Source organism: Mycteria americana, chromosome 13 (assembly GCF_035582795.1).
Source record: "Mycteria americana isolate JAX WOST 10 ecotype Jacksonville Zoo and Gardens chromosome 13, USCA_MyAme_1.0, whole genome shotgun sequence".
In the NCBI taxonomy this organism is placed as follows: Eukaryota; Metazoa; Chordata; class Aves; order Ciconiiformes; family Ciconiidae; genus Mycteria; species Mycteria americana.
The window spans coordinates 17,108,339-17,123,307 of NC_134377.1; the positions used below are offsets into that span (position 1 = coordinate 17,108,339).

General features: G+C 37.4%; 1 protein-coding gene across 16 annotated transcripts in view; it reads left to right on the forward strand.

Moving 5' to 3' along the window:
* The window catches only part of ARVCF (ARVCF delta catenin family member), a 295,496-nt gene that overhangs the window by 56,949 nt on the left and 223,578 nt on the right, over positions 1–14,969 (forward strand). The window contains exon 3 of one of the 16 annotated variants that reach the window (XM_075516533.1): positions 14,213–14,289. The exons of 14 other annotated variants lie outside the window; for them this stretch is intronic. The gene's annotated coding sequence lies outside the window, so the exon portion shown is untranslated. Of the gene's footprint in view, positions 1–14,212; positions 14,290–14,969 lie in introns of those variants that run through there. One more of the 16 variants, XM_075516548.1, reaches the window with a different exon arrangement.

A 14,969-nucleotide genomic window follows, 5' to 3' on the forward strand; every position in this document is an offset into this window, starting at 1 on the left:
TCCAACCATATGCTGCAAGAATTCTTCGGGGAATAGTTTTCGTGTCTTGTTAAGATCCAAGAAAGAAGTTCTGCTTTCAGATCTGTGCTTGTGTAAGCATGAGAAGTTGTATGAAAAATTTCAGGTGTCGTTTCATAATTCTATGCCAGTTTACCCAATACAGATATTGGAAGGGACCCTATCACAAGAGGGTATATGTAGGGTATAGGTAAAGATTTTGGGGTTGGCATTCTTGTACTTGTGTTTGAATACCCTTTTTTAGTTAAAGCGTATGTCTAACTTCAGGCATGTACTCTAGTTCTACTAACACTGGATGGGATTTAGGTATGCAATTAAGTGTCCCACTGAAGCTGCACCACATCACCTGAGTTCTCAATCTAAAACTGCACATTGCTTTCACTTACATATGTATTATTACATCGTAAAATACTTTAATGTTACATGAAACAATACGGAACAAAGTGTTTTTTTTCCTTCAGAGTAAGAATATTGGCACTACTTCTATTCCTTTTAGCTAGAAAAAAGACAGGGTGTGAAGTATTAATTTCTTTTAAATTATGTTTTTATAGGATAGGTGATAGGAAAACAGAGTTCCAATTTTAGCAAAGCACTTGACTTTTCTAGTGCATAGTGGAAAAATAGCTATAAGGTACATACTTTTTTAGAACACATGTTCAAAAGTTACCCCAACCTTTAACTTAATAAATAGAATAATCTTTCTGTTATGTATTTTATGTATACAATTCTACTTTCTGGAAAGAGGCCTTCAGCCACTGAACAGTGAATTAATTTAAAATAAATTGAACATGTTTTTATTAAATGTACAGAACATACTTGATACAATGTACTATTTTTGGAAAATGTAACTGAAAATATCAATTCCAATTTCCTTTCCAAATAAACTGAGGAATTTAAGGGTAAATAAAATAACTCTGTAAATTGTCTTTCATTGTTGTTGCATACTATAGCCATAATTAGTTAGATGTTTGTGCACCAGGAAGAGAGACGTACACAATAGTATTACTAGAATAAAAATGTTTACCATGTTTTCTATTTTGGCTTGATGGCTGTCAGCCAACCTTGAAGTGGAATCATTAAACAGTGCTGATGGTGAACAATGCGTATCAGTGTTCTACTGACATGGCTTCATTTTGATTTGTATAGAGGGAGCAAGTGTAAGTAAGTGTGATAAGGAGCGCCGATCCTCTGTGTTAGAAACTGTTCACTTATCTGTGTCTTCTGATCCTAGAAAAGTAAATTGGCCACTTCTAACCTGAAAACACACAGAGTGATCTGATAGCAAAATTCAATATGGTATTGCTGCAAGTTGCATGGATTTGTGGGTGGTCAGGCACAGGGTAATAATAGCAGTGTTGCTTTTCTTTCCAGCAATGCTCTAGCGTGTTGAATGAACTTAATTTATATTTCAGATCTTCTGAATTGATGATCACTTTTGACCAAAAATAAAGATTGTAAATAAAATTATATTCCTTTACTAGAAATTAAGTATTTAGTCTCTCTTTTTTTTATTTACAGAACATGATGTTTTGAGTTTTCCTGATATCAGTGGAACACTGATTCTCCAGTCTCAAATTATTATTCTGAAAGTAAACATCATTGCTCAGATGCATTGTTTGAATAGCACTAATGAAGATCTTTTGACACCTCTCTCTCTCTCTTTCTTTGGTATTGTAACAAAACAGGATACCTAGCAGGTAATGCACAGTCAAGTTACTCAGCTGCTTGAGCAGATGGACAGTTATCTTTTTTGAAATAGAGAGCTGACCTTAAATACCTGGCTGCGTTTGGCTTAGAGAAAATAGTTGTTAAGAAGCAGGTAGACAGTACAGGCAGATTGTCAGAAGCACCCAGGGTACCGGTGAGGCATGTCATATCCATCTGGCAGACAAAGTTAGGGTTTTTTCTCCTTAACACTCACAACTGGGTTCCTGGAGAGGGCTATACATAAGCATAAGATCATTAGAATTCTTCAGTAATGTGTGTGGGTTGTACATATGATAAGTTTACTCTGTGTATTCATAAGCCAGTCCAAATTTGATTGTATCCTGGAAGAGTCTCCTGGAAGGTGTCTTGCTGCAGCTCCATCTTTTCTGGCACACTCATTAATCTGAAGGTGAATTATCTGAGACAGAACCCAGAAACTCTGGTTGGTTTCTTCAAAAGCATTTTCTACTCCTTAGCAGACATGCTTTACAGCTTCTTGTTCTTTCTTCTGTGTAACTCTGCTCAAAGTTTCCCAATCTAAAGTACACCTTTATAATGGTTAAAAAAAATTAAGTTAGATTTGCTTTATTACAGCTGTTGGTTTGCTGCTTTAAGTACTAAAAAGAGAATAAGTTTGAGATACTCTTTCTTTTTCTTCAGTTTCAGATACAAATGCCCAAAGCCTTAAGTACTTATACTGAGTGTCCATCTTTTTTACTTGATTTGCACCCCTCTTGCAAGTCCTCTCTAGCATGCATTTATTCAAGAATTATAACTATGATTATATAACTTTGGAAATACACATATATTTATAATATGCAACTTGGGAAGACAACTTGTTTCCTAGCACTGTGTAGTAAGCACTGTGCTGAGCTTTTCTTTGTACCCATAAACTATGAGATCTACAGCATTGGCTCAACATCTTTCTTCTCTGTAGGACATAGCATGTTGCTTTAGAACCATGTATTAAGTAATGGTACTACCTTCTGCCTGTGGAGAAGGTTTTATTCAAGATACCTGTGTGTTTTACTTCATCTACCTTCAAGGCAATACCATTGGAACATAAAAGTAAGGAATCACATTAATATTAAAATACCAGCTCTTGATATGACAGGAATGATAGCTTATGTACATAGTATGGTACTTACAGAATCTGAAAGATGTTTTTAGATGAAAATGAATTTTTACTTTGTCTACTGCTGACAGATTAAGGCTATTTAAAATGGAGTATTTTTCAGTTTTGTGGCTTTTTTCCGCAATAGTATTAACTCTTAATTTGCTACAGGAGACTAAAATAGCAAAGTTTGTTCTGATGCTAAGTTTCAGTGTGAGACACTGACACATCCCTGCTGAAACCTGTTTACATGATGTTGAGGAAACAGTTCACATCTTGTCATGAATATCACAATGGTCTACGCTGCCAGAGGCGAGATGCTTTAATTTCACTGGTAGGATGACAGCACTCTTTTGGAACCCATCCATTTAAGCACAGCTGAGAGCCAGCAATTATGTTTAACTATGTCAGTTTGCAGAAAGATAGTAAGCTTTGATGAAATCGCCTCACTAATTCAGAATTCAAAGTTACTTTCTCAAGGTTTGCTGCCTACTTTAGTGTAAACTTTTAAGATTACAGATTATATTCCTGTGATTCAAAAGGGAATTTTTCTTTCTTCTTTCCCCCCCCCCCCATCTTTTCCTCAAGACATGTTAAATTCTTCTCATTTACCTGATGACAGCTGTGATATATTAGGTCCTTTTTGTTCTTGACTGCTGAGTGTAAATCTTGCCTGATGTTTTCGGGCAAGTTATGTAGCTATACATAAGTGACAGCAGAAGATGGCTAATAATCCTTACTCCTAGCTTAGTGCTGTATTTATTGACATGACAAAGCTGTTGACATAAAGAAACTGATTTGCAAATTCAGCTGTTAAGATTTATTTGGTCAGTCATTACAGAGAAGAATTACATTTACATAGTAATAGTGCATATTCAGTAAATTAATTGAAAATACAAGCCCATACTTCTCTTAAGAAACCTGTAGAGTCATAAAAATCATGTATGAATTCCTTTCTGTAAGCAACTCAAATGAGAAAGCACCATATGCTAGGTATGAACACCTTTTTTATCGTTTCCATATTGTTCAGGAGAGGACTTGATTAAGCCAGATCATACATAGGCTTTTAAAACCTGCAATAGAAGATTTCACATTAAATCTAGACCAAAACCAGCCCTGTTTTAGGTTTACTGGACCCTGGAATAATTTTCTTGAATAACTGGTTTCTTAAACTTTGAAATTTTGATGGGTACTAATCTGAGAGCAGTGGTTTCTGGACAGAATCTTGCAAACTGCTTGCTCCCTGTCTATGCAACCAAGGTAAATAATCTGTGAAACCATTTTAAAACGCTCTCAATAGTATTTTAAATGAAAAGTTTTATGAAGATGGACAGCATTCTGCAAGAGATTGGAGAATTTGCAGTTGGTCTTTTGATCTAAACTTTAAGATTACGCTATTGATTTTGGTGGAAAAAATTGTAGTCTGATTAAAACAAAACAAATATGTTTAACAGCATAAACTGATTTATTATGAAGATGCATCTGCTTGGCTAAGAGAGAGGGCCGTATTGAACAGGAAGAGAAGACTATGCCAAGTCCTTGCCTACTGTGAGGATAAAAACGATGTAGGAATTGCTGAAGGTACAACCAATGCCTGATGTTAATTTGCTGAAAATTTAATTCTGTACGGTGTGTCCCTGGAAGTAATACTGTTTAGACATTTGCGTAACTGCTCTGGAGTGCCTTTGCCTATTAGCTTGTGGAGGGAGAAGTGTGCCTTTTTCCTCTCGGCAATATGTTTGAACAAAACAGTTTACACAGTTGGACTCTCAGCAGGGAGAAAGTCAGAGGACTGACATGTTATTGTAATAATGGCAAGGTCAGCAGCGAGATCTGCAGTGTAGCACAACTGAAAGATTAATATCATACAAATCTATTTTTAACATGAAGCATAAGATAATCTGTCTTTAACTGGCTGTAGACTATGTTAGTAAAGATCATAAAATTACAGGGCCTGGTTATCTGTCAAGTTTCTAACAAGAAGGATCATACTTAACTGATAAACAGATTAAGTGTCACAGAAAATAGCTTCCTCATTTAGTTGTGAAGATTTCAATCAGAGTAAGTACTCTATATGAAAAATACATTAAAAAATTAACTGTCCTTGTACCTGGTTGTCTGTGCTCTATATTTAGAAAGAATGATCTTAAATTTTTCCTAACTTGTAAAAATATGTCATGTCAAATGTACCTAGGTATGGACAGCCTGTCGTTCCTGTACGGCTGTCATTAGTATCTTTGTGAACATATATGCTGGATCTGCAAAAGAAGCTACATTTTTGCTCATGTAATTGAGCTTTTTTTTTTGTCATAAACCTGTTAACTGTAAAGGAAACAGTAAATCAAAATTATCAGATCTATGGAAACAGTACATTTACTTAGAAAATTTAAACTTTCTTTCAACAGTACTCTTCCAAAGATGCGTTGATTTCATTTTACACATTCATATTTCTTTTTTAAACCTCTATTGATTTATACTTAGTTGGGGCCAGACTCTCTGGAAGGTTAATTGGTCTTTCAGGAATTCCAGGTTGGTCTTGTTTTTTCTCCCAGCTGAAAGTGTGTCATGACCTCAGCCTGCAGTTAGACTGAATTAGGCAAACCAGAACTGATTACTGCAGCTATGCTGTATCATTTGGCAGCTCATCTAGAATACTGTTTTTGACATATATCCCAACAGTAGCTTGGAGAAGGGCTAAACAGTGAGATGCAGAGCTTACCAAAAGTGGTTTTGAGGAAGAAATCCATGGCCGTTCTTCAGTATTGAAGATTCTCATGCTTTCATAAAGACAACTGTTAAGACACTTTACTTAAGTCAATCTCAATGTTTCTCTTAACATATTTTTAGTGCTCCAGGTTTTCCTTGATGATGAAGCTGCCTCAGGAAGCTAGTTCCTGCCCTTCATTCCCATGCCACTGTGACCTTGGCTGTATCGCAGGGGCTGCACTAGATTGTTAGACCTATCTGTGGTCAGAAAAAAATGAAAAAGACAAAACCTCGTAGTTGACACAGAAAAGGTTTATGGGGAAGCTCTACTTTGAGAGGCATCTGTAAAGGTTAATCAGCCGAGTTAAGTAGAAGGGATGACTATATCATACACATCTTCATCCTTCTGCTGTTGGCTACTGCAGCAGTGATATTCCAGCCACACGCCTTCTTGTGAGTATTAAAATAACAAGTGCATGTTGTTTGCACTTTGGATATGACAGTTTAAACTATAGCATGATTTAGTAACTACAGTCAGGCTTGTTAAGTATTACACAAGAGATCAATTAATTTGTTTCCTCACTCCTCATGACTGTGCAGCAGTTGGGTCTGTATCTTACGCATTTCTGATGCAATGCAACTGTTTACTGACCATTCCTTATGTGCTGATGGAGATAACCAGCTAGGCCTGTGTCCTGTTGACATACTGTGTCTGATTCGTGGAGCGATAAAGAATAGGAGGAGAGACAATGTGAATGTGCTGTAACTGGAGTCACGCTAACCTGTGAAGTTCTACCTGCACAGACCTGATCCAGGGCAGTTTCCCTGATGTTTTGGAACTTGACCCCACACAGGCCATAAATGTGCTTTGACACCTCGAGTAGAATGTCAGTTTGTTCTGTTCCTATTCCTTTTTCCCTGCCCCCAAAACACCATAAACAAAAGAGCTTACTTGAAAGAGGGGTCCTGCTTAGTATACGTTTCTATAGAGCCTTCCTCATGGTCCATGCCTGTCCCCATGTGATAACTGATTTTAAAAATTCAGTTTACAGTTCTGCTAATGTAACTGTCTTATTTGTTATGTCTCATTTTCTTAGCTATTGCTAGAGATCAGATATCATTTGATGTCTTCATTGGATCTTGCACTGGAGAGAGATTAAGTGAATAGGGCTCAGCACAGTGTTTGCATTTGTCTTTTGCTTAAACTTATACTGAAGAATACAGAGGATGAGCAACTTCTGAGTTATTAAGCCTGGCTTTGTTATTTTTCTTCAAACTTGTTTTAGTTTTGCTTGTTTACAATTGAAGAACCATTTTCTCCAGCTGACAAATTCAGTCTGCTCCTAGAAAAAGTGTGGTTAGAGTTTTCACTCGCTTCTTCTTCCCCCTTCCTTTTTTATAAGAACTTCTCCAGTGCTGGTGTTGTCTCACAAACGGAGTTCGTTACCTGGTGTGCAACACCCAATACGCATACAGAGCCGAGATATCAGTTTATTTCAAGTTTTGCACAAGCCAGCTGCTAGGTGGTAGCTCCACAAAGCTAGACCCCCGCTTGTTCATACAGGTGCAGTATTTACACAGTCTAGTTATATATATGCATAAGTAATTACATAAAGCAGTTTTCTATTGGTCTACATTTTCTCATCTTATTCTTAAAGCTACAGTATTACTTTAATATTCTACACATGCTGAAAGGTGAGGGGTCTCCGCTTGGGCCGAGGTCTCCAGCTCAAGGGGTGGGACTTTTAGTATTATCATGAGGACAGTTTGCGTGAGGGTGCTTCTTATCACACTTCTGCTAGCAGCTTCAGATTGTTCCCAAAACATCTTAATTAGCTTACATATTTCTCTAGGATGTGTTTTGCTTCCCAAGGACAGTAACTTTGATGAGACATTCCACATTCTGGTCTGAATCCCCCTTATCAACTTTACGTAAGTCCTGGCCTTCCACCAGCTCCTGATTGACTACACTGGGAGCTGAGCTTAGCAGTTTATGAAATACTGGGAGCTAATAGACTACATGATAGTCTCTTTTCATTCTAATAGTTGATTCTATTATCTTTTAAACAGTTGATTCTCTTTCCCTTTTAAATGTTATGTATACGAAATCTACCAGGGGGAAAAAAAAAAAAATCTATTTGAAGGGGGTCAAGAATATATGTATATATTTTTTTGTCATCCTTGTATTAGGGGTATTAAAATCAATCATGAGCGTGAGTTCTTGTCATTCATTGTTTTTTGACATTAAAAAAAAAAAAAATTCCCAAAGACTTCCTTGCCCAGATTCCCACTTGAGGACATATATCTGAGAAAAATCTTTGAATAATACTTAGAGTGACTGACACGAAATGAGATAAATTGCAATTCTGCTGATATTGATTGAGAGGTGTTAAGTGAGGGATGGAAAAAACATATTTGATCAAGATTGATACTTTTTTCACCAATGCTCCTGAGACTCGTATAAATAATTTGTTTCCTATAAAGCTACTTACAGAAAACTGAAGAGCCAAATCATGACTTGCTAAAGTCCGTAGGAATTCTGGACACAAAGGTCTTTGAAGATTACACAAGGGTCTTTAAAGACCTTTAAAACTTTATAGCTATGCATCCTTAATTCAGCTGAAACATCACCACAGTTTAAGATGCTGAAACCGTTTAGTATTATTGATGCATAGCTTTGTCTTGAAAATCACCTTTTCTCATCCCCCTGGGAAAACTGAAGTGGAAAGTAAACTGGTAAATGCTTTGAAACGATTCACGTTTTTAACTGGAAACCCGCCCACAATTTTCCCAAAGCGCAGGTCACTGAAACCTAATGCTTCTTTTAAAGAGAAGGGAGCTTCAAAGATATGGTTGGAATCTGAGTGGGAAAAGAAGTTACTTCCTGCATTCACTCGGTGCTGATTAAATTAAATCTGTTGTATTTGATGTGTAGTCGAGAACTTTCAAACACAGAGCTAATGTTTGAAGCTATCCAGGAGCAGATTTGGTTGCAGGGTTTTTCTGCAACAGCCAAGGAGTCACATGAGACTACTTACATAAGTCTTGGATAACATGTGCCACCTCCAACTCCTGAAAAAAAACCAAAAAACCAAAATCTTTTTAATCATATCCCACCTTTTTATATTTTGATCTCGGTGTTACTGTTGCGTATAGCAGAAAGTGTATATTAACCTTGATAATAAAATTAACTCTCTTATTTCTTTGTGCATTATGAAAATAGGACAGTTTTTGCTGACTGTTGCATGAAAATGCTCAAATACTGCAGTTATCAGCATTATTCACTTTCAACAAATACCTAATTAAAATCATGGTAAGTCTTTCTTAAAGAGGATTTTGCATCTCTATTTGTGGACTTCCTGACATTTGGAAATGCTAAACATGTCTACTGCTCTTACATATGTGCTTCACCTTCTTTCCCAATACCCAATGCTTTGTCAGAGCACACTGGATTTTCCACATGTGCGTTGATATGAGCGGTGTATGTACAGCACGTAACCAAACACTGATGCTGATGGAAATGTCAGATCCGCTATATGTGTGGTTCAAAGTGTCTAACCTACTTCTGTTAGACAAATCATGGGCCAAGCAGCTCCCCGAGAGTTTCAATATATTTCTCTGTTAAAGACATAACAGAGCCAAGCCGGAAAAGGCCTCTTTTGAGAGTACTGGATTTCTATCAAAATAGAGACCATGTTCATGGCTGATGCTAGCAGACAGATTGTAGCAATGATACATCCTCAGAAGATAATGGTCCATTATAAACAGGGGGTTTTCTGAACTCTTGCTGACAGAGAGGTATTCAACATTAAATCTGAACCTGTTTGCTTCCCCTGGAATTCTGCAAGGGTTGGGACTACTCTGCTAAGACGTGGCTAGTTCCCATTGTTGGCAGTACAGTTGTGGAACTTTATGGCTTACTTTCAGTCCAGATAAATTAATTTTGTAACTAAAAATCAATGGTGACTTTAAAAAGGTCTTTGCCTAATTTATAGTTAGCATTAACCACCAATTTTACAGTGGCAATGCTGCCAGTCGGCACTATTAAACGTTTCTTTTAACAGCCAGCTGATCAAACTGGAGTAGTTGGGTTAAACAAGTTTGGGCATGGAGAGCGGTAGTTGCAGGTAATTGAACATAGTTTCCTCCTTGCTGATTAACAGATTTGTGTCCCTGCCCCGGTGTTTGTCTAGCATTATAAAATGAGCTGTCCAAATGAACAATAAACTTTGCTGTGATTCTTTAAACTGGATGAACCAAATGAAAGCATTTAGTCAAATTCAAGATGGGATGAGGACTCCAGAACGTAAGTTACAGGGTATGTATGTGGCTTATATTGCAGCAGCGACTAAGTGTCCCTTCTTTTCTAGCTGTCAGGGATTGAAGTGTAGTGATGTATGCTGCTTTACTGAAAGGAAAACTACACACTGGAATCCAAACTGCTGAGTAATTAAGCCCAAACTCCTACCAGTGGAGTGAAATGACCTATTATAGTGCTAGTTACTTCTAGTCTTTGCTTGGCTGTTCTCTGCTCTTTGTTTCTGAAGGAATGAAACAGTGTTTACTACATTATTTTGTATTTCCATATTATAGGATTGTACCCTGAGTGTCAAGGATTGAGCAAGTCTAAGTAGATATGGCAGATAAATTAACAACTTCTTAAATTTATGGTTTTTAAACTAAATACTGCTAATCTTGAAATTCAGAGTGGTAAGTTAAATTTGTGGAGTGAGCTACACTGCTTCTATTAAAGGCATGGGATTTTCAGATTTAAATTTCCGAGTGTCATGCTGTAAACATGCTCCATGATATGCTTGTTCTGGAATTCCATAATGCCTATGTAAGTTATTGCTTGATATGTGTAAATCTATTACTTTACAGCAATGGAACAATAGTTTTGGTACTTCTTTAAAGCTGAAGGAAAAGCTATTCAGAAAAAATAATTACTGCCACTCTATTTCCAGTTAGAGAATTTTTATTTTGAGCTTGATGTATGCTCTGCTCTTACCTACAATCAGATTTAAAGAAACAAACAAATGTTCTTTTTCAGATAAAACTTCTACTTTGTGTCTGAGAAAATGAGAGATGTATCACTCTGAAAACAAAAAATGAATCTATGTGCTTACCAGAATGGGTAGAGCATTCCGTGTAACCTACGCTCACTTATTAATTGTTTTAATTCTTAAGTTATGCGCATAGTATCTATAAGCTTTTACAAAGGTAGATGTAGATAAGGATTATCATACTTATAATTCAGGAGAAAGCTACGTTTGCAGAATCAGTATTCTACTCGTCTATGAACACAAGCAGAATAAGCAGAATAAGGGAAGAGCCCTTCACAAGAAGCCACTGTTTACACTTTAAAAACTTTTTGTTTAAAGAAATAGAATGCTTCTGTTTATTTTAGTTCTCCTAAAATATGTTGGTTTGCTGTTATGTGAGGTTTTTTGTTAAGCTCAAATTCTGAGTTAGCACTGACATTTTTGTTGCTAGTTGACTTGTTTGTAACTCCTTTTTCTTCTGTGAATAAGGCCACAAATTAAAGACTGGCTTGCAGTAGTAATACTTTCTTGTTAATTGACTTGACTTGGCCCCTTGCAGTGCAAAACTAACATCTGTGCCATCTCTTTTTTGCCGTCTTAATTGTAGCACAGGGAGGTTTAAAAAAAAAAAAAAAAAAACCCAAAAATTCCAGACAAACAAACAGGAGCAGCGTTGTTCCCAGAAAGCGGCTGGAGAAAGTCGTTGAAGAGTGGGGTTCTGTGAGGCGCACCGCTAGCCGACGTGCGGAAGGGGAGCGGGGTCCTTGGGAAGAGGCAGGATAGCTTTTGTCCTAGCTCATAAAGAGTAGCTGTGCTCCAGAGGTGGTTTCTGACGATGTGCCGGTAGCTGCTCTTCTCCTACATATCGTACTTCAGTAATTCTGAAGCAGTCGCTCTTTGTGTTGTAAAAAGAGCGGTTGATATAAGCCGGGCTGTTTGCAGCGAGGAGGCCCAGTGGTGCAGCTTAGGCCAGTTGTCACCCATCTGAGGATTTGGGATGCGGCTGCTGTTGGTAGCCTTCCTACGGAGCTTCAGCTGCTGCTCTGAAACACGCCTTCGATGGAGGGCAGAGACAAGCTACCTTCTCTTCTCCTGCAGAAGGGGAATGCCTGAGCAAGTCCAGCTTCTCCTGGACTCCAGAACGTGGATCAGATCAATGGCCGATAAGGGTTCAGGGAACTGCTGGGGTTTGTTTTTCTTGGTGTAATGCTTTATGAGGATTATATGATCACACAGCCTAACAAGGATACAACCAGAGAATATTTTTAGCAGTACTGACATGGAATACTAACTTAAAGAAACATGCAATTTTTGTAACATGATCATAGTTAATGGCTACAAACCAAATTAAGTCTAAATACTTGAGGAAATTAGCCTGCAAAACTGGATGTGAAGGAATGAACACATACCAAATTGTTCTGATGAACAGAAATTACCTTCTGAAGTAATGTGAACTTGGGATGACTTTCTACTCTCTGTGTAATGAGGGGAAAACGGTTCATTTTTGCTCTTTAAAAGATGCTGCCTTTGAATTGTAACAAGAAGGGGGAAAAACAGATAATGATTTCCAGTGAAGTCTAATTTGTTAAAAGGCAAATTAAGCTTTGAGATAAACTATTTGGCTTTTAAAACACTGAGAGTAAAGGAATTAAACTCAGTTCTCACCCACTGCCTGTAGGGTAGCTTTTTCAGTTCTGTACAAGGGAGCATTGTGCATTCAAAACAATTTTATTTTTATGGTTATGTTCTGTCTCTGAAACTACACATGTGCAATGACAGCTATTTTGCATCTATTTTAGGGCAGGTTATCTTATTTGATTCTTCTGAGAAGCTAAGCATGTTGCTATAGCTACTGAGCTTGTGGCTCTGGTGAGGTTTTTTTCATCAATTTCTAAATGTAATTGTTAAATAAGGCTGGTATAAGGCCTGTGACGTTCTGGTGTCAACTCCACTTGAAGATTTTTTTTTTCTTTATTTAATTCTAACAGGTACATGGAACCATGTATATACCATTTTTGTGTAAATATGTAGAGATGACAAATGAAAAAATGAATGTGCAGGTTTTCTAAACCAGTATTTGTTTCAGAAAGCTTCTATATTCCTCTTGTTCAGCTTGTGGTTGGGTGTGGACTTCTGGTCTCCAGTATGTAGTACAACAGCATGAGATGCTGCTGAACGTGACGGCTGTGCGAACCATATGCTGAAACTCCATTCTTGAAAATGATCTTTTCTTTCTGGTGTACTACATCTAAACCAGATGCACTAGGAAAAGAACTACTGCTAACAATGTATTGCAGATACTAGGCACAGGTTTTTAACATGTGTAAAGAGCCCTTTTAAACAAGATTTAGCTTGTCCTCTAATTTGTAAAGGCTGCTACCCATTCTTGAACCTGCATACAGCAATTGATGAATTCTGTGTTCCGTGCAGTTGTGGTCCAGTTGTTATACTGCCTTTACTAATATCTGGCAACATTACTGAAAATCTAGTATGGGATTTGTCATGAGTGGGTGTGGTTTGGGGTTTTTTCTTTTTCATCCAAAGTCCACTGGAGGTCCAAGTCCTGTATAATCCTTATGACAGGGTTGATGGCTGAAAAACTACATGCTGTAAGGCATCCTGGAGTATGGACGTTGGTGAAGTTCATCTGCAGAAGCCAAAGCCTCAGTACAAACCTATTACAATGAGGGCAGGGTAGTGGATATTAGATGTTAATGGCTTTTTGTCAGGCAGCAGTAATACAGGGTGGAGGGAAAATACCCTGTAAAGTAGCACCATCACTGGAAAGCCAGGATACAAAAGGATGAGCTGGATTTGCAAGGATGTTTAGGGATTGAAAGACACAGGTAGGTGTCCAGTGAGATTTTTCAAGCCACTGATGTAAATTAGGAGTCTAATGCTCATTGACTTAGAGAATGGGGAGCAGCTCTGTATTGGGTCTTTTAGTAAATTCCAGAACCTGCGTATTTGTATCTTTAGATGCTTTATTACTGTTGTACAAATTCTTCTGTAGCAGTGGTGGATTTGGTGGCTACTTGCCAAACTTGAGTGTCTGGGATGCAGTGCTTCTGAGCCACTTGGGACAGTGTAAATTTATTCTTTACACAGGTTTTATTCAATTAAGATTAGTGTCCTATTTAGGCTGCAATAGCTAATTCTGTTACAGAATAATTTATTCTGGAGCTCATAACTTTTAGAGAATGATCTATATACAGACATTGTGATCCTGTTGGATAATACTAGGTATGCCAAGAATGGCAAGAAAGTGTACTGAAGAGATTATAAGAGAATAAAAGTACTGGAGGTTGATACTGCAAACTCCTTTAAAGATTGACTTAGAGACAGGTTCATAATAACCAAACTGGTGTTACATTTTTAGCATAATCAATCCACTCACTGTTGTGAAGAAAAATCCCTACTTCAGGAAAATCCCTTGGTCACGAAAGCCATTCCCTCTTAGACAGTCTTTATTTACCTAAGGCCAGGGTGTTCCCAGTCATCTGTGGAGTGGTGGGGCACAGGGCTGGTGGCTTGGGACCTCTGCCTGCAAAGTGCTGAGCTGGATGTATGACTTGTAGTTCCGTGCCCTCTATTTCTGTTACTGAAATAGTAACTTCATTTTTAGGGAACTTTCACCGGTTCCATACGCGGGTACACGGATGTAACCTGTTAGGACATTATCATTGGCAGACAGCTCTTAAGGTAAGCAGTGATCATTGCCTTAAGGGCTTGGATTACCTGCATATTTCCTTCCATTTCTTGTTGTTGCCTTCCTGCAGTTCCTTCTTTGTTGCAGAGTAGTCTTCATTTCTTCTACTCATATGATCTAAAATATATTTTTTAAAAGAGCTAAGAAATAATTATGCATCTAATCTGGGAAATGAACAAATGAATGTAAATCCTAGTGACCTAAGAGATATTTGATAAATTGTAATTGTGAAAATATTTTTTCTGATACAGTCACCTATCTGATTTCTGACTGCAGCATTTGATTTAAAATGAGTAATCATGCAACATTTTTAAAGGTTTATATCCTAATCTTGGTTTCATGTAAATACCTGATTGTCAAATCATTTAGTAAAAAATACTATCATTTAAGACTCTCTCACTGGACTATTTATGAATATGAGAAATACGTAGTGTCTATATTGTGTGTAAATGTGTGCATACAGGTTAAATTAAGTTCGACAGACAAATTCCTGCCTCAAAATCTGAAGTATTGCAGTCACTACATTTTAAAGGGATTCAAATTATATTAGTCTGATTAATTGCACCAATATCTTTGAAAATAATATGGACATTTGCATGCATGCATAATCACTTAAGGTGCTTATCCTATAATTTACTGAGTGACTGTGACCTATGACGTGAGAATTCTTGGC